Raw genomic sequence first — 11,516 nt, 5'->3', positions numbered from 1 at the left:
GATGTGACTAGGGCTGCAACGATTACTCGATTCATCGATGACTAATCGATTATTAAAATAATCGATGACTAATTTAATAATCAATTAATCTGGTTTTTTTTTTTGTTCTTCACTTGGTTTTTCTCTCCAAACTGTTTTGACACCTTCCACTGCCACATCTGTGGTAACTGGGGTAGGCCGTGGACGTCACAAGACATTATACAGACAGGCTCTGGTATCATGGCTACCCAGCAACGGAGCTCAAAAGTGTGGGATCATTTTAAGAAAAATGAAAGAGAAACTTATGCAATATCTGCAGAGCAGAACTTGTCTTCCACAGCAATTATTTTTAGTTGGCATATAGCTAAAATCTAACCATGGTTATATAATAGCAGCTGCATTCTGGCGCAATAAGATGTATGTTTTATATTRAATTAACGTATGATCRGATTAGTCAACTAATCGAAAAAATAATCGGTGATTAAATGATTATAAAAATAATCGTTTGCGGCAGCCSTAGATGTGACAACATGGAGTCATCTGATTAAAAGGTGCAGCCAAGAAAGGCTTTCAGTAAACACTCCATGTGATTGTTGATTCTGCTTTAACAGCCCATAAATGACCCCCTGTAAACCTGGCRGAGTTTTATGGAGAGAAGATACAATAAAATCATACGACTGAAGTAATTAGTTTAAAAGTACAAAAGAACTTTGCCTTGGTCCTTTTTTTTTCTCCCACAAACTTGACCTCTCTGCTGGGATCTTGGGAAGCGAGAGAGAGCGGATCCTCTTTGAGGAGCTCCTCCAAACGACTTCAATTTAAATTCCAACAAAAGCATGGTGGACGGACGAGAACGCTGCCCTGCATCCAGCCAAATGCAGGAAGCATTTCACCACGACTGCAGCTGGTCAATTACCACAGCTTTTGCAATGATCASAGTCATCACTGCTCTTATGGAGGGGGTAAAAAAGGCATGAAAAAGAGTCGTCTGAAACTGCAGTAAATAATGGGACACTGGTGAGTTGAGTGGAGAGGGAGCTAATAAGGCAGTCTGGCCTGTTGACTGCTGCTCATCCTTGAAAATACACCCAAGCTGCAATGGTTGCTGACCTGATGGCTCATCTGCAAGTTAAAAAAGCTCTGCGCACTGCCAGCCTCATCATATTCATGTGCAAACAAGCAGACTAACAGCAGGTGCCACGGCACATCTCCCCCCCCTTCAAACTGCTCTTTTATCCCGTTAAGCACTTGGCCTATTCAAAAAATACACAAAAACGTATGGAGATGGCTGTAAGTGGCAAATCAAGCGGTTGACGTGTCAAATATGTGGAAAGTACAGAGGCTTCAACGCGTTTTCTTGGGAGTGAATCTCACAATCGGAGGCTCGGTTGCCACGACAGCCGAACGTTGCACGGGAAGCAATTGTGCTCCTGTCTGTGCATGAAGAGGGAGCTAATGTGCGGCGATCAATACAGGCGGAAACTGCTGAGGCCAGCAGTCTGCCGCCGTTSTCCACACAAACCTGTCGGACAAAGAGCAGCGGGAGAGGCAGCTGCCGGCCTGGATGTGACGGCATTCCTGAGTCCAATAAGGCGCACGTTGGTCAACCCGCAAAAGCCTCGCTTAAACGAGCATCTACTTTTGGCGTTTGTGTTTTTATACGCTCAAAGCAAAACCACCAGATAGTGTGGATGTTAACTGCCGTGCGTTCATGAGATCACGCCACACCCTCTTCACACAAACCGGTTACACAAAGGTGTGTCTGTCACAAAGCCCCATGGTGACGGCTGTTATTTGAAACTCTTAACTGATATTTTGGATGACTACCCGGTCTGGTTGGAGCTCCTGCTGACACAAAACCTGCGGTAGAGTTAGGAGAAAAGAAGGGGGCAGCTCCAGGCAACTCGGAGGCCGATTKTTTTATTTTGCAGGAGGGTCAAAGCACGTCACGAGGAATAAAAGCATCTATTAGATGTGAGGTTTAATCAGGCTTCTGTTYAAACGGTCCCGAATGGTCCYTTTTTTAAACAAAACTACTGGTTAAGTGTTAACCGTTTAATGGGTGCCCGAGGTGAGGGCAAATGAAAATGCTTGTACAAAGCATTACAACTAGGCCCACACACTCGGCCCATACAAAGGAGCGGTTGTTTTTCCTCTAGTCGTGTTTCCGAAGTGCTCAGTATTCACCTCGCAGTTTCAAACAGGGGCCTGGGAGGGAGAGGAAACACCTCCTGCCTGTTGAGGAAGTTCATTTTCAGAAAACAGACTTCACACAACGATGATTAGGCCCTCTTTACAGCAAAACACAGGCCGACGGAGGCCCAGATGTAGAGACACGCTTTACTTTGGCAAATTATGAATGTGATCAACAAGCAGCATGGAGAAACTGATCCTACTGCACTGACAATGTAATTACTCGGATAATAAATCTGTTGATGCACGTCGACAGAGTTAACTTCAAACTCAAACACAACCAAACTGCGTTTTGACTGTAAACAGAGGCCTTCCAAAGTACACGCCAGCTCCCAGCCAACATTGAAACCTTATCTCTTTGGTCATGTGTTCGTAAAGTTCAGTGTACCAACAATCACCACTGATCAACAAGAACCGCTGCTTCATCTGCTTGGAAACTGCAGTCTAAAGCCTTTTTTTTTTCTTCTTTTATTGAGGAAATGCCTTTAACAGCTTGAAACTGCTTTCACCTCAAGTCCTGACTTTTACGTTTTCTGTTCATGAGTCTTTACAGGAACACAGGAGTGCTAAGAATAAAAAAGACCCTGCATTAAGTATTGCTGAATAAAAATTAAAAGCTTTGRGCTCAAGAGGAATGCATGACGCATAAATTCATGTGCAATCTTATGAATGAGTATGTTGTAAACAACTCGCAGCTACTACCACATTAAATTATAGCTTAAATATTTGGAAAACCGACCAAGTTTTATCGTAATTAGCAGCCAACTTGAATAGATTAATCAGCATTGGTTGAACAGCTAACCATCTCATTTAACTTCACCTCTTAGATGAAGCTGATCATTTTAAAACCCAGCGTGTATCATAAATGTCCCGATGGAATCAATAAAACAAATTCTGCTAATTCAAGGAGCGAAGACGAGACAAAGACCCATTGTGGCACGCGGGGCACAGCTGTCCCTCGCTCTTCCTTTCTCCCAATCAAGGAAACGGTCGTGTCGCCGTTGCCTTCAGTGAGGCAGACCCTAATGGGATGTCTAGAGTTCAGCCCATCAGGAATGAGACAAGCACAGGAGCAGTCAAGCATTAGAGGAGGAGAGAGGGAGGAGATGGAGAGGCAGAAATGACCACCAAGAAAAGATGTAAAATAAAAAAGAGGAGGTGAATGAGTGTTACAACAATGATAAAAACACTGCATGTAATTCTATAAATAACACAGAGGGATTTCAAAGGAACAAAACTAATATTTAGGTTTACAGAAACCAGTTTTAATAAATGTATTTTGGTCCATCTTTGAACAGATTTAATCATCTCCCGCCTGGGGTGGAGATGCATGTTTTGTAAGGGTGCTCTGGTTTCCTCGCTGACAAAAACAAAACAAAACATGAGTTTTAGGTTCACTGGTTACTCTAAAAACTGTGTCTAGAACTGAGCGTGAGTGGTTGTTTTGTTTGTTTGCATGTGGACCTGTGWTGGACCTTCGACCTGTCCAGGGTTGGATAACACTGGACAACTTTCTTTCCTAAAGTTTACCCCAAATACCTTACATAGAGAAATGACAGATGTTTTAGACAAACGCATTATGCTAAAGGTTTGRTGTGAATGACTCAACAACCACACCAAATTTGASRTCAATATTTGTTAAAATGAKCGAMTTATAGCCGTTTTCGTAACAGAGTAGTKTCCAACGTTTGATGCTCAAAGGTTTTTTGCAAAGGTTTCGCACTAGGAGTTGCATTTGTAGTTAGCCCTGTCGTGTTAAGCAATAAACTAATTAATCGCACGATAGATTAAAACGAGGTCAATAAATAAAATGAGGGTTTTCTTTGTGTTCCCCTAGCGTCAGATGAATGGTCTCATGACCTCTGTAGCATGAGAACCCCGTAAACAAGTGTTTAGCTAGAGGAGCGTCTTCGGTTTTCCAATGCCCTCTTTCAGCTGCCGTCAGGGCACCAAACCTTGGGTTTGTAGAGAGTTAGGTTATTTAACCCTACGCAAATCTGACAAACTTCTGTAAACTTTGTAAGTGGCATGAGGGTGATGAAACCAGAGGAACACTTGGGCTGTGTCCAAAACAGCAGGCCGGGTTCTCCGAAGGACCCAACCTACCCGGTCGAGGTGGGCCGGGATCCTTGGTAGACCGGGAAGACCGGAAAAAAAGTGTCTGTGTGACTTTGGACGGTCTAGCCTCCCATCCTTACCTTCGCCTATCAACTGTGATAACGCTAAACAGAAGAAAATTCGATCGAAAGTAGAAAAATATCAATATATTAGAGTTATTAATTTCGCAAAACAATAAAAAAATTATTCGGTTGGGCCGGGAAGGATCCATCGGACCAGTCCTTCAATTCGGGCCAAACGAAGGACGCATTTGTCGGCCGCATCGGAGGAGTCTTCGGTTTTGGACAGCCTTCGTCCCAGCGCTGTGACATATGCGGCGGATGAATTCGGCCTTCGGAGGACCCGGCCCACCGTTTTGGACAGAGCCCTTGATAGAGGAAGTGGAGGACATATGTGAATTTCATAAACTTCTGTAAGCTTTGTAAACAAGGCGGTATAACCGTAGTTTAAAATGGTCTCCAAACAATATTATCATTCATCGCAACAATTTCTGAAACAATTTATCATCCAGTAAATTTGTTATTGTGACAGACCTATTTGTAGTATGTGTTAGTAATCACTCTCAGCTGTAACTACAAGTTTTAGCATATTTGTCAAATTATCTGAATTARTTATAGCCATTTGTGTTTTCTAAAGTAAACTGGATGTTGAGGCCATCTTTAATTGAGTCCAAAGGTTAAACTGTCATATGAATATTTCTTGAAAGTTTCATTAAACTTCCTCCTAATATTCGTGAAATACTGAAAAAAAATCATTATCGCCAGCCTTTCAGCAGCAGGGGCCTAAAATCATGAGTTTAGGTGGAGGCAGCACACAGCTGAAAACAACACGAAGTTTCTCTCTGAAGGCGTTTAGGTTGGCAGCACAAATTCAGGGCTGCCACCCATGTTTGATTWGCAGAATGTCACGGACCCTGAACGACAGCAGACTACATCCTCCCGGGGATGTCCCCCTCCTTAAATCACACGGGGGCTGTGTGGGTGACTACTCAAGCAAAATACTACAGAACTGTATAAACTCCAACAGAACTGAAAGCTACTGAGCATCGGCTGATCTGAAATAAAGAGTGAGAAACTTTTGTTTTTATTGTTTTCAGGATTACTTTAGTTTTCAGACTGGAAAATAAACACAGAATTAAAAAGAGCTGAAAATATGGTTTTTTCATCTGCTGCTAAACGATCTTCAATTTTCAACAGCYTATAAAAATCACAGTAAAAGGAGCTTTTCAACACAATTATGGAAATAAGGTCACTTCAATGGAGCAATCACAAACTTCCTTTTTTTTTTCATTTTCTGTTGCTAAATTTACATTAAGAATAAAAAGCAACCAAAACTCAACCATTAAAACATTCGGTACGAAGTCACAAACAACCTGGTAATGACAGGTTTTTTCACAGAGCAGCAAGCAATTATAAAGCCTCGAGCTTTTTCCATTCAGCCAAATCATGGGAAACTAGATTTAGGTTGTGTGTTGAGCAATCCGTAAAGTTTCTGCCACATGGATCAGCTTTCGCAACAAACTCCAAACCACAACCACTCAGCGTCAGACGGATTTCAAAGGACTCTGCCTTTCGTTTGCTTCAGGTCAAAGTGCGCAAGTGCTGTGATAAGACAGATAATATTTTTTTAAAACCTCTGAGAAAGCAAGTCACATTCAACAATGTGCCACTGCCATATTAAGCTGTATTAAACAAAATGTATAAAAACAAGGTATAAAAACGTCTGGTGACTGAACACACGGCTCTTTGTTGCTCTGTTTGTCCCGTTGTTTACCTGTCGAACATCCTCTGCTCATCTTCCTGTTCTGTCACAATGGAGCAACTGTTCAGTAAAGTAAAGCAAAACTGTTTGCCAAGTTGTAAAAATGAAGCTTCTAAATTGTTTCAGCTTAAGATTAAGGTGTAGAAATGAAGAAAATCACAATCAGAACTTATTTTCTTTTGTCGGAATAGTAAATACAATTAAAGTCCTAGAATTCCTTGATGTTGTCATGTTATTTCTCAGYTTATGTGTTTTGGATCTGTCTCAGCTTCCAGCACACAAATCTTTGGGTTAATATCTGTAAAAGTGTCTGAGTTATAGCCATTTGTGTCTTTTTTTTTTTTTTCAGGTCAACTGGTTGTGGCAGCCATCTTTATTCGGGGCGACTCGAAAAGTTCGGCTGTAGATGTGCAGGCTGATTATTTCCTGAGAGTTTCATTGAAACCCGTCCAATGGGTCGTGAGATGTTTTGGTAACAGTCAAAAATGTAGCAAAGGCTTATAAAACCTCATGTAAGAATTTGTCACCTTGCAGAGTTGTAAGTTTCATTTTCAGCCTGCAACTGTAAAACTTCCTGAATCTTTTTATACGAGTCTTTTTAAAAGCAGTTTCAGTAAAAAAAAATGAACATTTATAAAAACAGAGCCTTATCTCCAGTTCATAAACAAGTTGAAAACTAGCGGTGGTTTAAGTTTGCATATTGTCACTACAGAGCTACTGGAAGCTGCTCAAACATGTATACATGTATAGATAACTCAGCTCTGACATTTTACAGCCTTGTTGCCATTAAGCCCAATTCACATTCTAATACTCACTTTACTGGGTTACTGCAGGTCTTATTTATAGCTCTGAATGTCAGTACAGTTGAGATACCCTTGTCTATTCTGGGAGACGTACCCTTCAGGAGTTGCTGTACATTAAAAACATGTTTGCGAGTGGATATTTGCTACTGCAAAGACAACAGATGCTTTGACCCACAATATGACCATGTTGGCCACAAAAAAATGGCAGATTGACAACATCTGTTCTTTTTGCTTTGTCTTTCTTTGACCCTCGGGGTCCTGTTTGTCTCCGTCCTCTATTTATTACCAGAGATTTACCGACTGCCAAGCACAATGCAGGGGGCACCCTCAGTGTACAGCAAAGTCCCAAACTCACAAAAACATTAAAAAAAACACACTGGTTTTGTTCACAGATACAGAAAGAGAGAGAGTTCAGAGCACATAATTTAAATGAGGTTTGTCCAGTTCTGTAAATGCGATACTGACAGCTGAGGGAGGGGGTTAGAAAAAGTGGACAAGTTGAGTAAAGTGGGCACGGTTATGCTTGAAATGTAAAACGTATTTTATTAACTCCACTAAAATAACGCAATAATAACTTTTACGGCTATATTTGTGAGACTTTAGGATGTAAATAAAGTTTGATTTCTGGTACAGAAAAGTATTCCTGCTCTACAACTCGTCCACGTTGTCACAGTCAACTGGTCGCTGGCGTGGCCTGGTATGTTGCCGAAACAAAAGCATTCGTGAGACCAGCAGCTGGTAGTAGGAGCCATTTTTTTTTAAATAAAAGCAACAAAAGTGACTATTTTATTTATTGTTTTGCTTGCCAACATAAATACACTTACTGTGAACACTGGCGACTTTATTATAGTCCAAAGGTGAAGGTGATAATGTGTCTGTAGCGTTAGCAAAATATCTCGTAAATAAACCTTAATGAAACTTACAATTAGTAATTAGTGAACGTAATAATCAACTAATCAACTTTTAGGGTCAGCTCCTTTCAAGATGGCCGACACAGGTGAGCAAACTTAGCAAATACAAGATTATTAAAATCTGGTGTGGTAGTAGCTGAGAATCATTCACATTATATATGCCAAGTGCTACTTATTACAAGCTTTACTTCGAATATTGTTACTCTGTTAGCAAAATATCTAATTAATCACAGGATGGATTTTAACGAAACTTGCAGAAACTAATTATTGGATGTATATCTACAACTAATTAACTTTCGCAGTCAGTCCAATTATTGATGGCCACTACATTGATAGCCAACACAAAAATGGCTATAATTCAGTCAACTTTACAGCTAGTGGGCTTTAATTTGGTGTGGTAGTAGTTGACAGTCATCCTCAGCACATACCCTGAGCGCTGACAGATCTCACATTACATTCTCTTTAAGGTTTAACCCAGGAGTCTGCAACCTCCGGCTCTAAGGCCACATTTGGCTTTTTGGTCCCTCTGCAGTGGCTCTTTGAAAATGTGACCAAACATAAGTGATTCTTTATATACTCACAACACTAATAAATTGTATGTGATCAATACTACAAAAATACTAATACAAAAAAACATATTAGCTCATGCTAGCCTGTTGTCTACCTAAATAACCCAACTTATTTCTATGATCTTTCAAATCCATCAAGGTTATCTTTAAACACCTTTAGGACTACATAATAATGTACTAGTTTTTATGAAATTCTGTATAAACTACAGACAGTATTTTTCTTGTGCATGGATGTACTTTTCTTCAGACCTGAAGTGTAAAAATAATAACAAACCTGAAAATTAACATTATACTTTTCAGGTTTATGTCGCCTCCGCTGGCCGTAAAGGTTAACGAAAAGGCCTTGAAAAGGCCCACGGACCACCAGTTGATAATCACAGTTGTAGCTCATTTTGCAGCTCTGGACACATTTTATTTGTGAGCCGAGGAGCACGTAAAGGTCGCAGACCCCTGGTTTAACCAGAACTGGAACTTCCTCATTTCTCAACATAAGATGATTTTCAAAGGCAGCAGGTGATAGGCTGGGCTCTTAATTAATAACTGTAATTTAAGTACATTACTGATTGTGTACATCTTTCTATGGTACTTTCCAGAAACAAATAAATATATATATTTAAAAAAAACCCTGCTCAGAATTCATAATGCACACAGCCAGATTTTTCTACACTCTGACATTATTTGTAGAGCCCAGAATCTGGGACAATCTTGTGATAATCCATTACATCATGTGCTCAGCTAGCCAGAATACTTTCTAACCCCTTTCTGTATTCAGATATGACTATTCAAAGATAGTAAACAAAAAGAGGAAGATGAGGCTCTCCCGGTAAAACAACAAAGAAAAATGACTTAGCATCGGCGTGTATTTCAGCTTCAGATATTCTGACTTGACCAAAGCAATTTGACAGAATTYGACTAAAAGCCAGTGGAGAAGATAACCTGAAAGCGCAGCTCGCGCACAAATCTAAAGTTAGCTTAATGAGTATGAAGTTAGCCGATATAGCACTTTTTTCCCCTGACGAAACAGACTTATTAAAGTGGCTTATCTTCGGTTAGCTAGGTGAGTTTTGTTTACTAGATAAGTTCACCGTGTTTCATTGCCAGCTTTAGCTAGTCTGAGCAACAGASACCGAGGAGAAGTAGCGTTAGCCGCGGCTCGATGAGTCAGCTTCAGGTTASCGTTTTAAACTCTGATAATAGTTTGGGGTTTTAAGGTTGTTTTCGTGCCGAGCTGTTCTCTGTGTGTTTCTATAAATACCCCCACCGTTTCCTCTTCCAGGGGGGAACACGGAGAACAAGAACTAGCTGGCCACATGCTGTCGCTTATCTCTGCCACGCTGCCTGCTCTCAGTCACTTGACCGAAATTTTTACTTTTTTTTTAAGCCTGTTCGAAAAGCCGCGTCTCGTTTCCTGCCGAAACTACCCGCCGAAAATAAATAAAACAACAACAAAATGTGACATTAATATTAATACTCACGATCATTCAAGTCGTGTCCCGGTTCGGTATGTTTTAAAAGACATGCGCAGTTTTATTCGGATGTCTCGCACACACACACACACACACAATGTCAGAGATCAGATCAGCAGCTGCTTCCTCCATGCACGCAGCGCGCGGAGCACACAGCGCGACACGGCAACGCTACCGAAACCCCTAGCCGTCGTCATGGCAACAGGTCCACCTCAGCCAATCAAAACTCCTCCCCTCCCTATCTCCCCTGGCAACTGCCGCAGCGCAGGAGTGCCGCGGACGCGCGCACGCTCTCCAAATTTTTTTTCTTGCATCGCGTGACGTTCTTTGAGTTTTCGTCAGTGGCTTTCCGCGGCATTTAAATATTAAAAAAAAAATTTTCTGGCGTTTTAAAACGGGAGTTAAATAAATGACTTGTGGGATTAAATGTCAGTTGGTTAAAAAGTGTGAGGGTGACACGCAAACASTATTCAGGGCAGGCTGGGTACACAAACACCTCAGGGCGGAGAGAGAAAGGATGTGTCACCGCGCCCAGCCTCGTGACGACATGGACCCTCATCTGTGGCCCCTCCTAAAATAAATTAATAATAATAATAATAATAATAATAATAATAATAATAATAATAATAATAATAATAATAATAATAATAAAATATACACCAGACTCATGCTGGGTAACATCTGAGCTTATAAACAACAACAAAACAACTAAAGGCCTTTGTGATCCTTGAAGGAACTGCCTATCACCCACCGCCTTTCAAGTCAGATTTAAATATTTTATGTTGCAAAAGACCCTCAGCTGCTACCGTATAATATTTTAGCTCAATATGTGTAAAACTGACAGTTATAATAAACCTTTTTTGTGCTAAAGTCTATTGGCTGTGGCGGCTATCTTGCATTGGACTGCCTCTAAAAGTGTTGTTTGTACACATCCCGTCACTGGTGGGCAGCACTAATCTGAAAAATTAGTTCCGCTAGCCCTAAAACACTAGCTCAAATATTTAGGTGCCCCAGTTCAAAAGCACTAACGCACTGAAAGTTTTAGCAGAAGCTAATTCTAAAGCACTAAAATAACCCAGTCAACCCATGGACATTCTTAACAGACAACACAAGATGTATTTTTGCTCTCTTAAGACTTGTCTTCATCCCACAGCTGTATTTGGGTTCATTTATTGTCAACATATTGTCACCTGGTGCAGTGTGGTTCCCAAACCTTTCAGCGTTTGACCCACAAAATACCAGCAGCAGAGGCCTGTGTCCCCAGCTGTTGTCAGTTCATTAACGTTGTTTTCACGTCAAATATTTATTATGCTGTTTTTGTCCATTTTAAGTACACCAATCTTATTATTTTGTAACACCAAAGCAAAAAAATGTTCTTGGTTGTCTTTTTTTGTGTGTGATTATTCAAAAATATATATTTTCAGGACCCCACCTTGATGTTTCAGGACCCTTGTGGGTCCCGACCCCAACTTTGGGAACCACTGGCCTGGTGGATCAGTGACACACATGAACAAAATGTGTGACAGATTTCAGCCTCAGCTGTTAACATTAACGTTGATCACTAGCATTTATAGACCTCAGACAGCGCTTCTAAATTTAGCAAGTGCTAATCCACTAATAAATTTTAAAATTAGCAAAAGCCCTAAATGTCCTGATGCATCTCAGTAATCCAGGTAAAAAATCAAAAAGAAAAAAAAAATTGTGTAGGTCTTCTGG

General features: G+C 40.7%; 1 protein-coding gene across 1 annotated transcript in view; it reads right to left on the bottom strand.

Moving 5' to 3' along the window:
• The window catches only part of LOC106534505 (forkhead box protein N2), a gene marked incomplete at its 5' end in the record, with an annotated part of 25,906 nt that extends 16,033 nt beyond the window's left edge, over window positions 1-9,873 (bottom strand). The window contains 1 exon segment of the mRNA XM_014031159.1: window positions 9,810-9,873.
• Between the last annotated feature and the right edge of the window lie 1,643 nt (window positions 9,874-11,516).

Source organism: Austrofundulus limnaeus, unplaced genomic scaffold, assembly GCF_001266775.1.
Source record: "Austrofundulus limnaeus strain Quisiro unplaced genomic scaffold, Austrofundulus_limnaeus-1.0 Scaffold1192, whole genome shotgun sequence".
Taxonomy (NCBI): Eukaryota; Metazoa; Chordata; class Actinopteri; order Cyprinodontiformes; family Rivulidae; genus Austrofundulus; species Austrofundulus limnaeus.
This window is presented reverse-complemented; position numbering and strand designations above follow the sequence as displayed.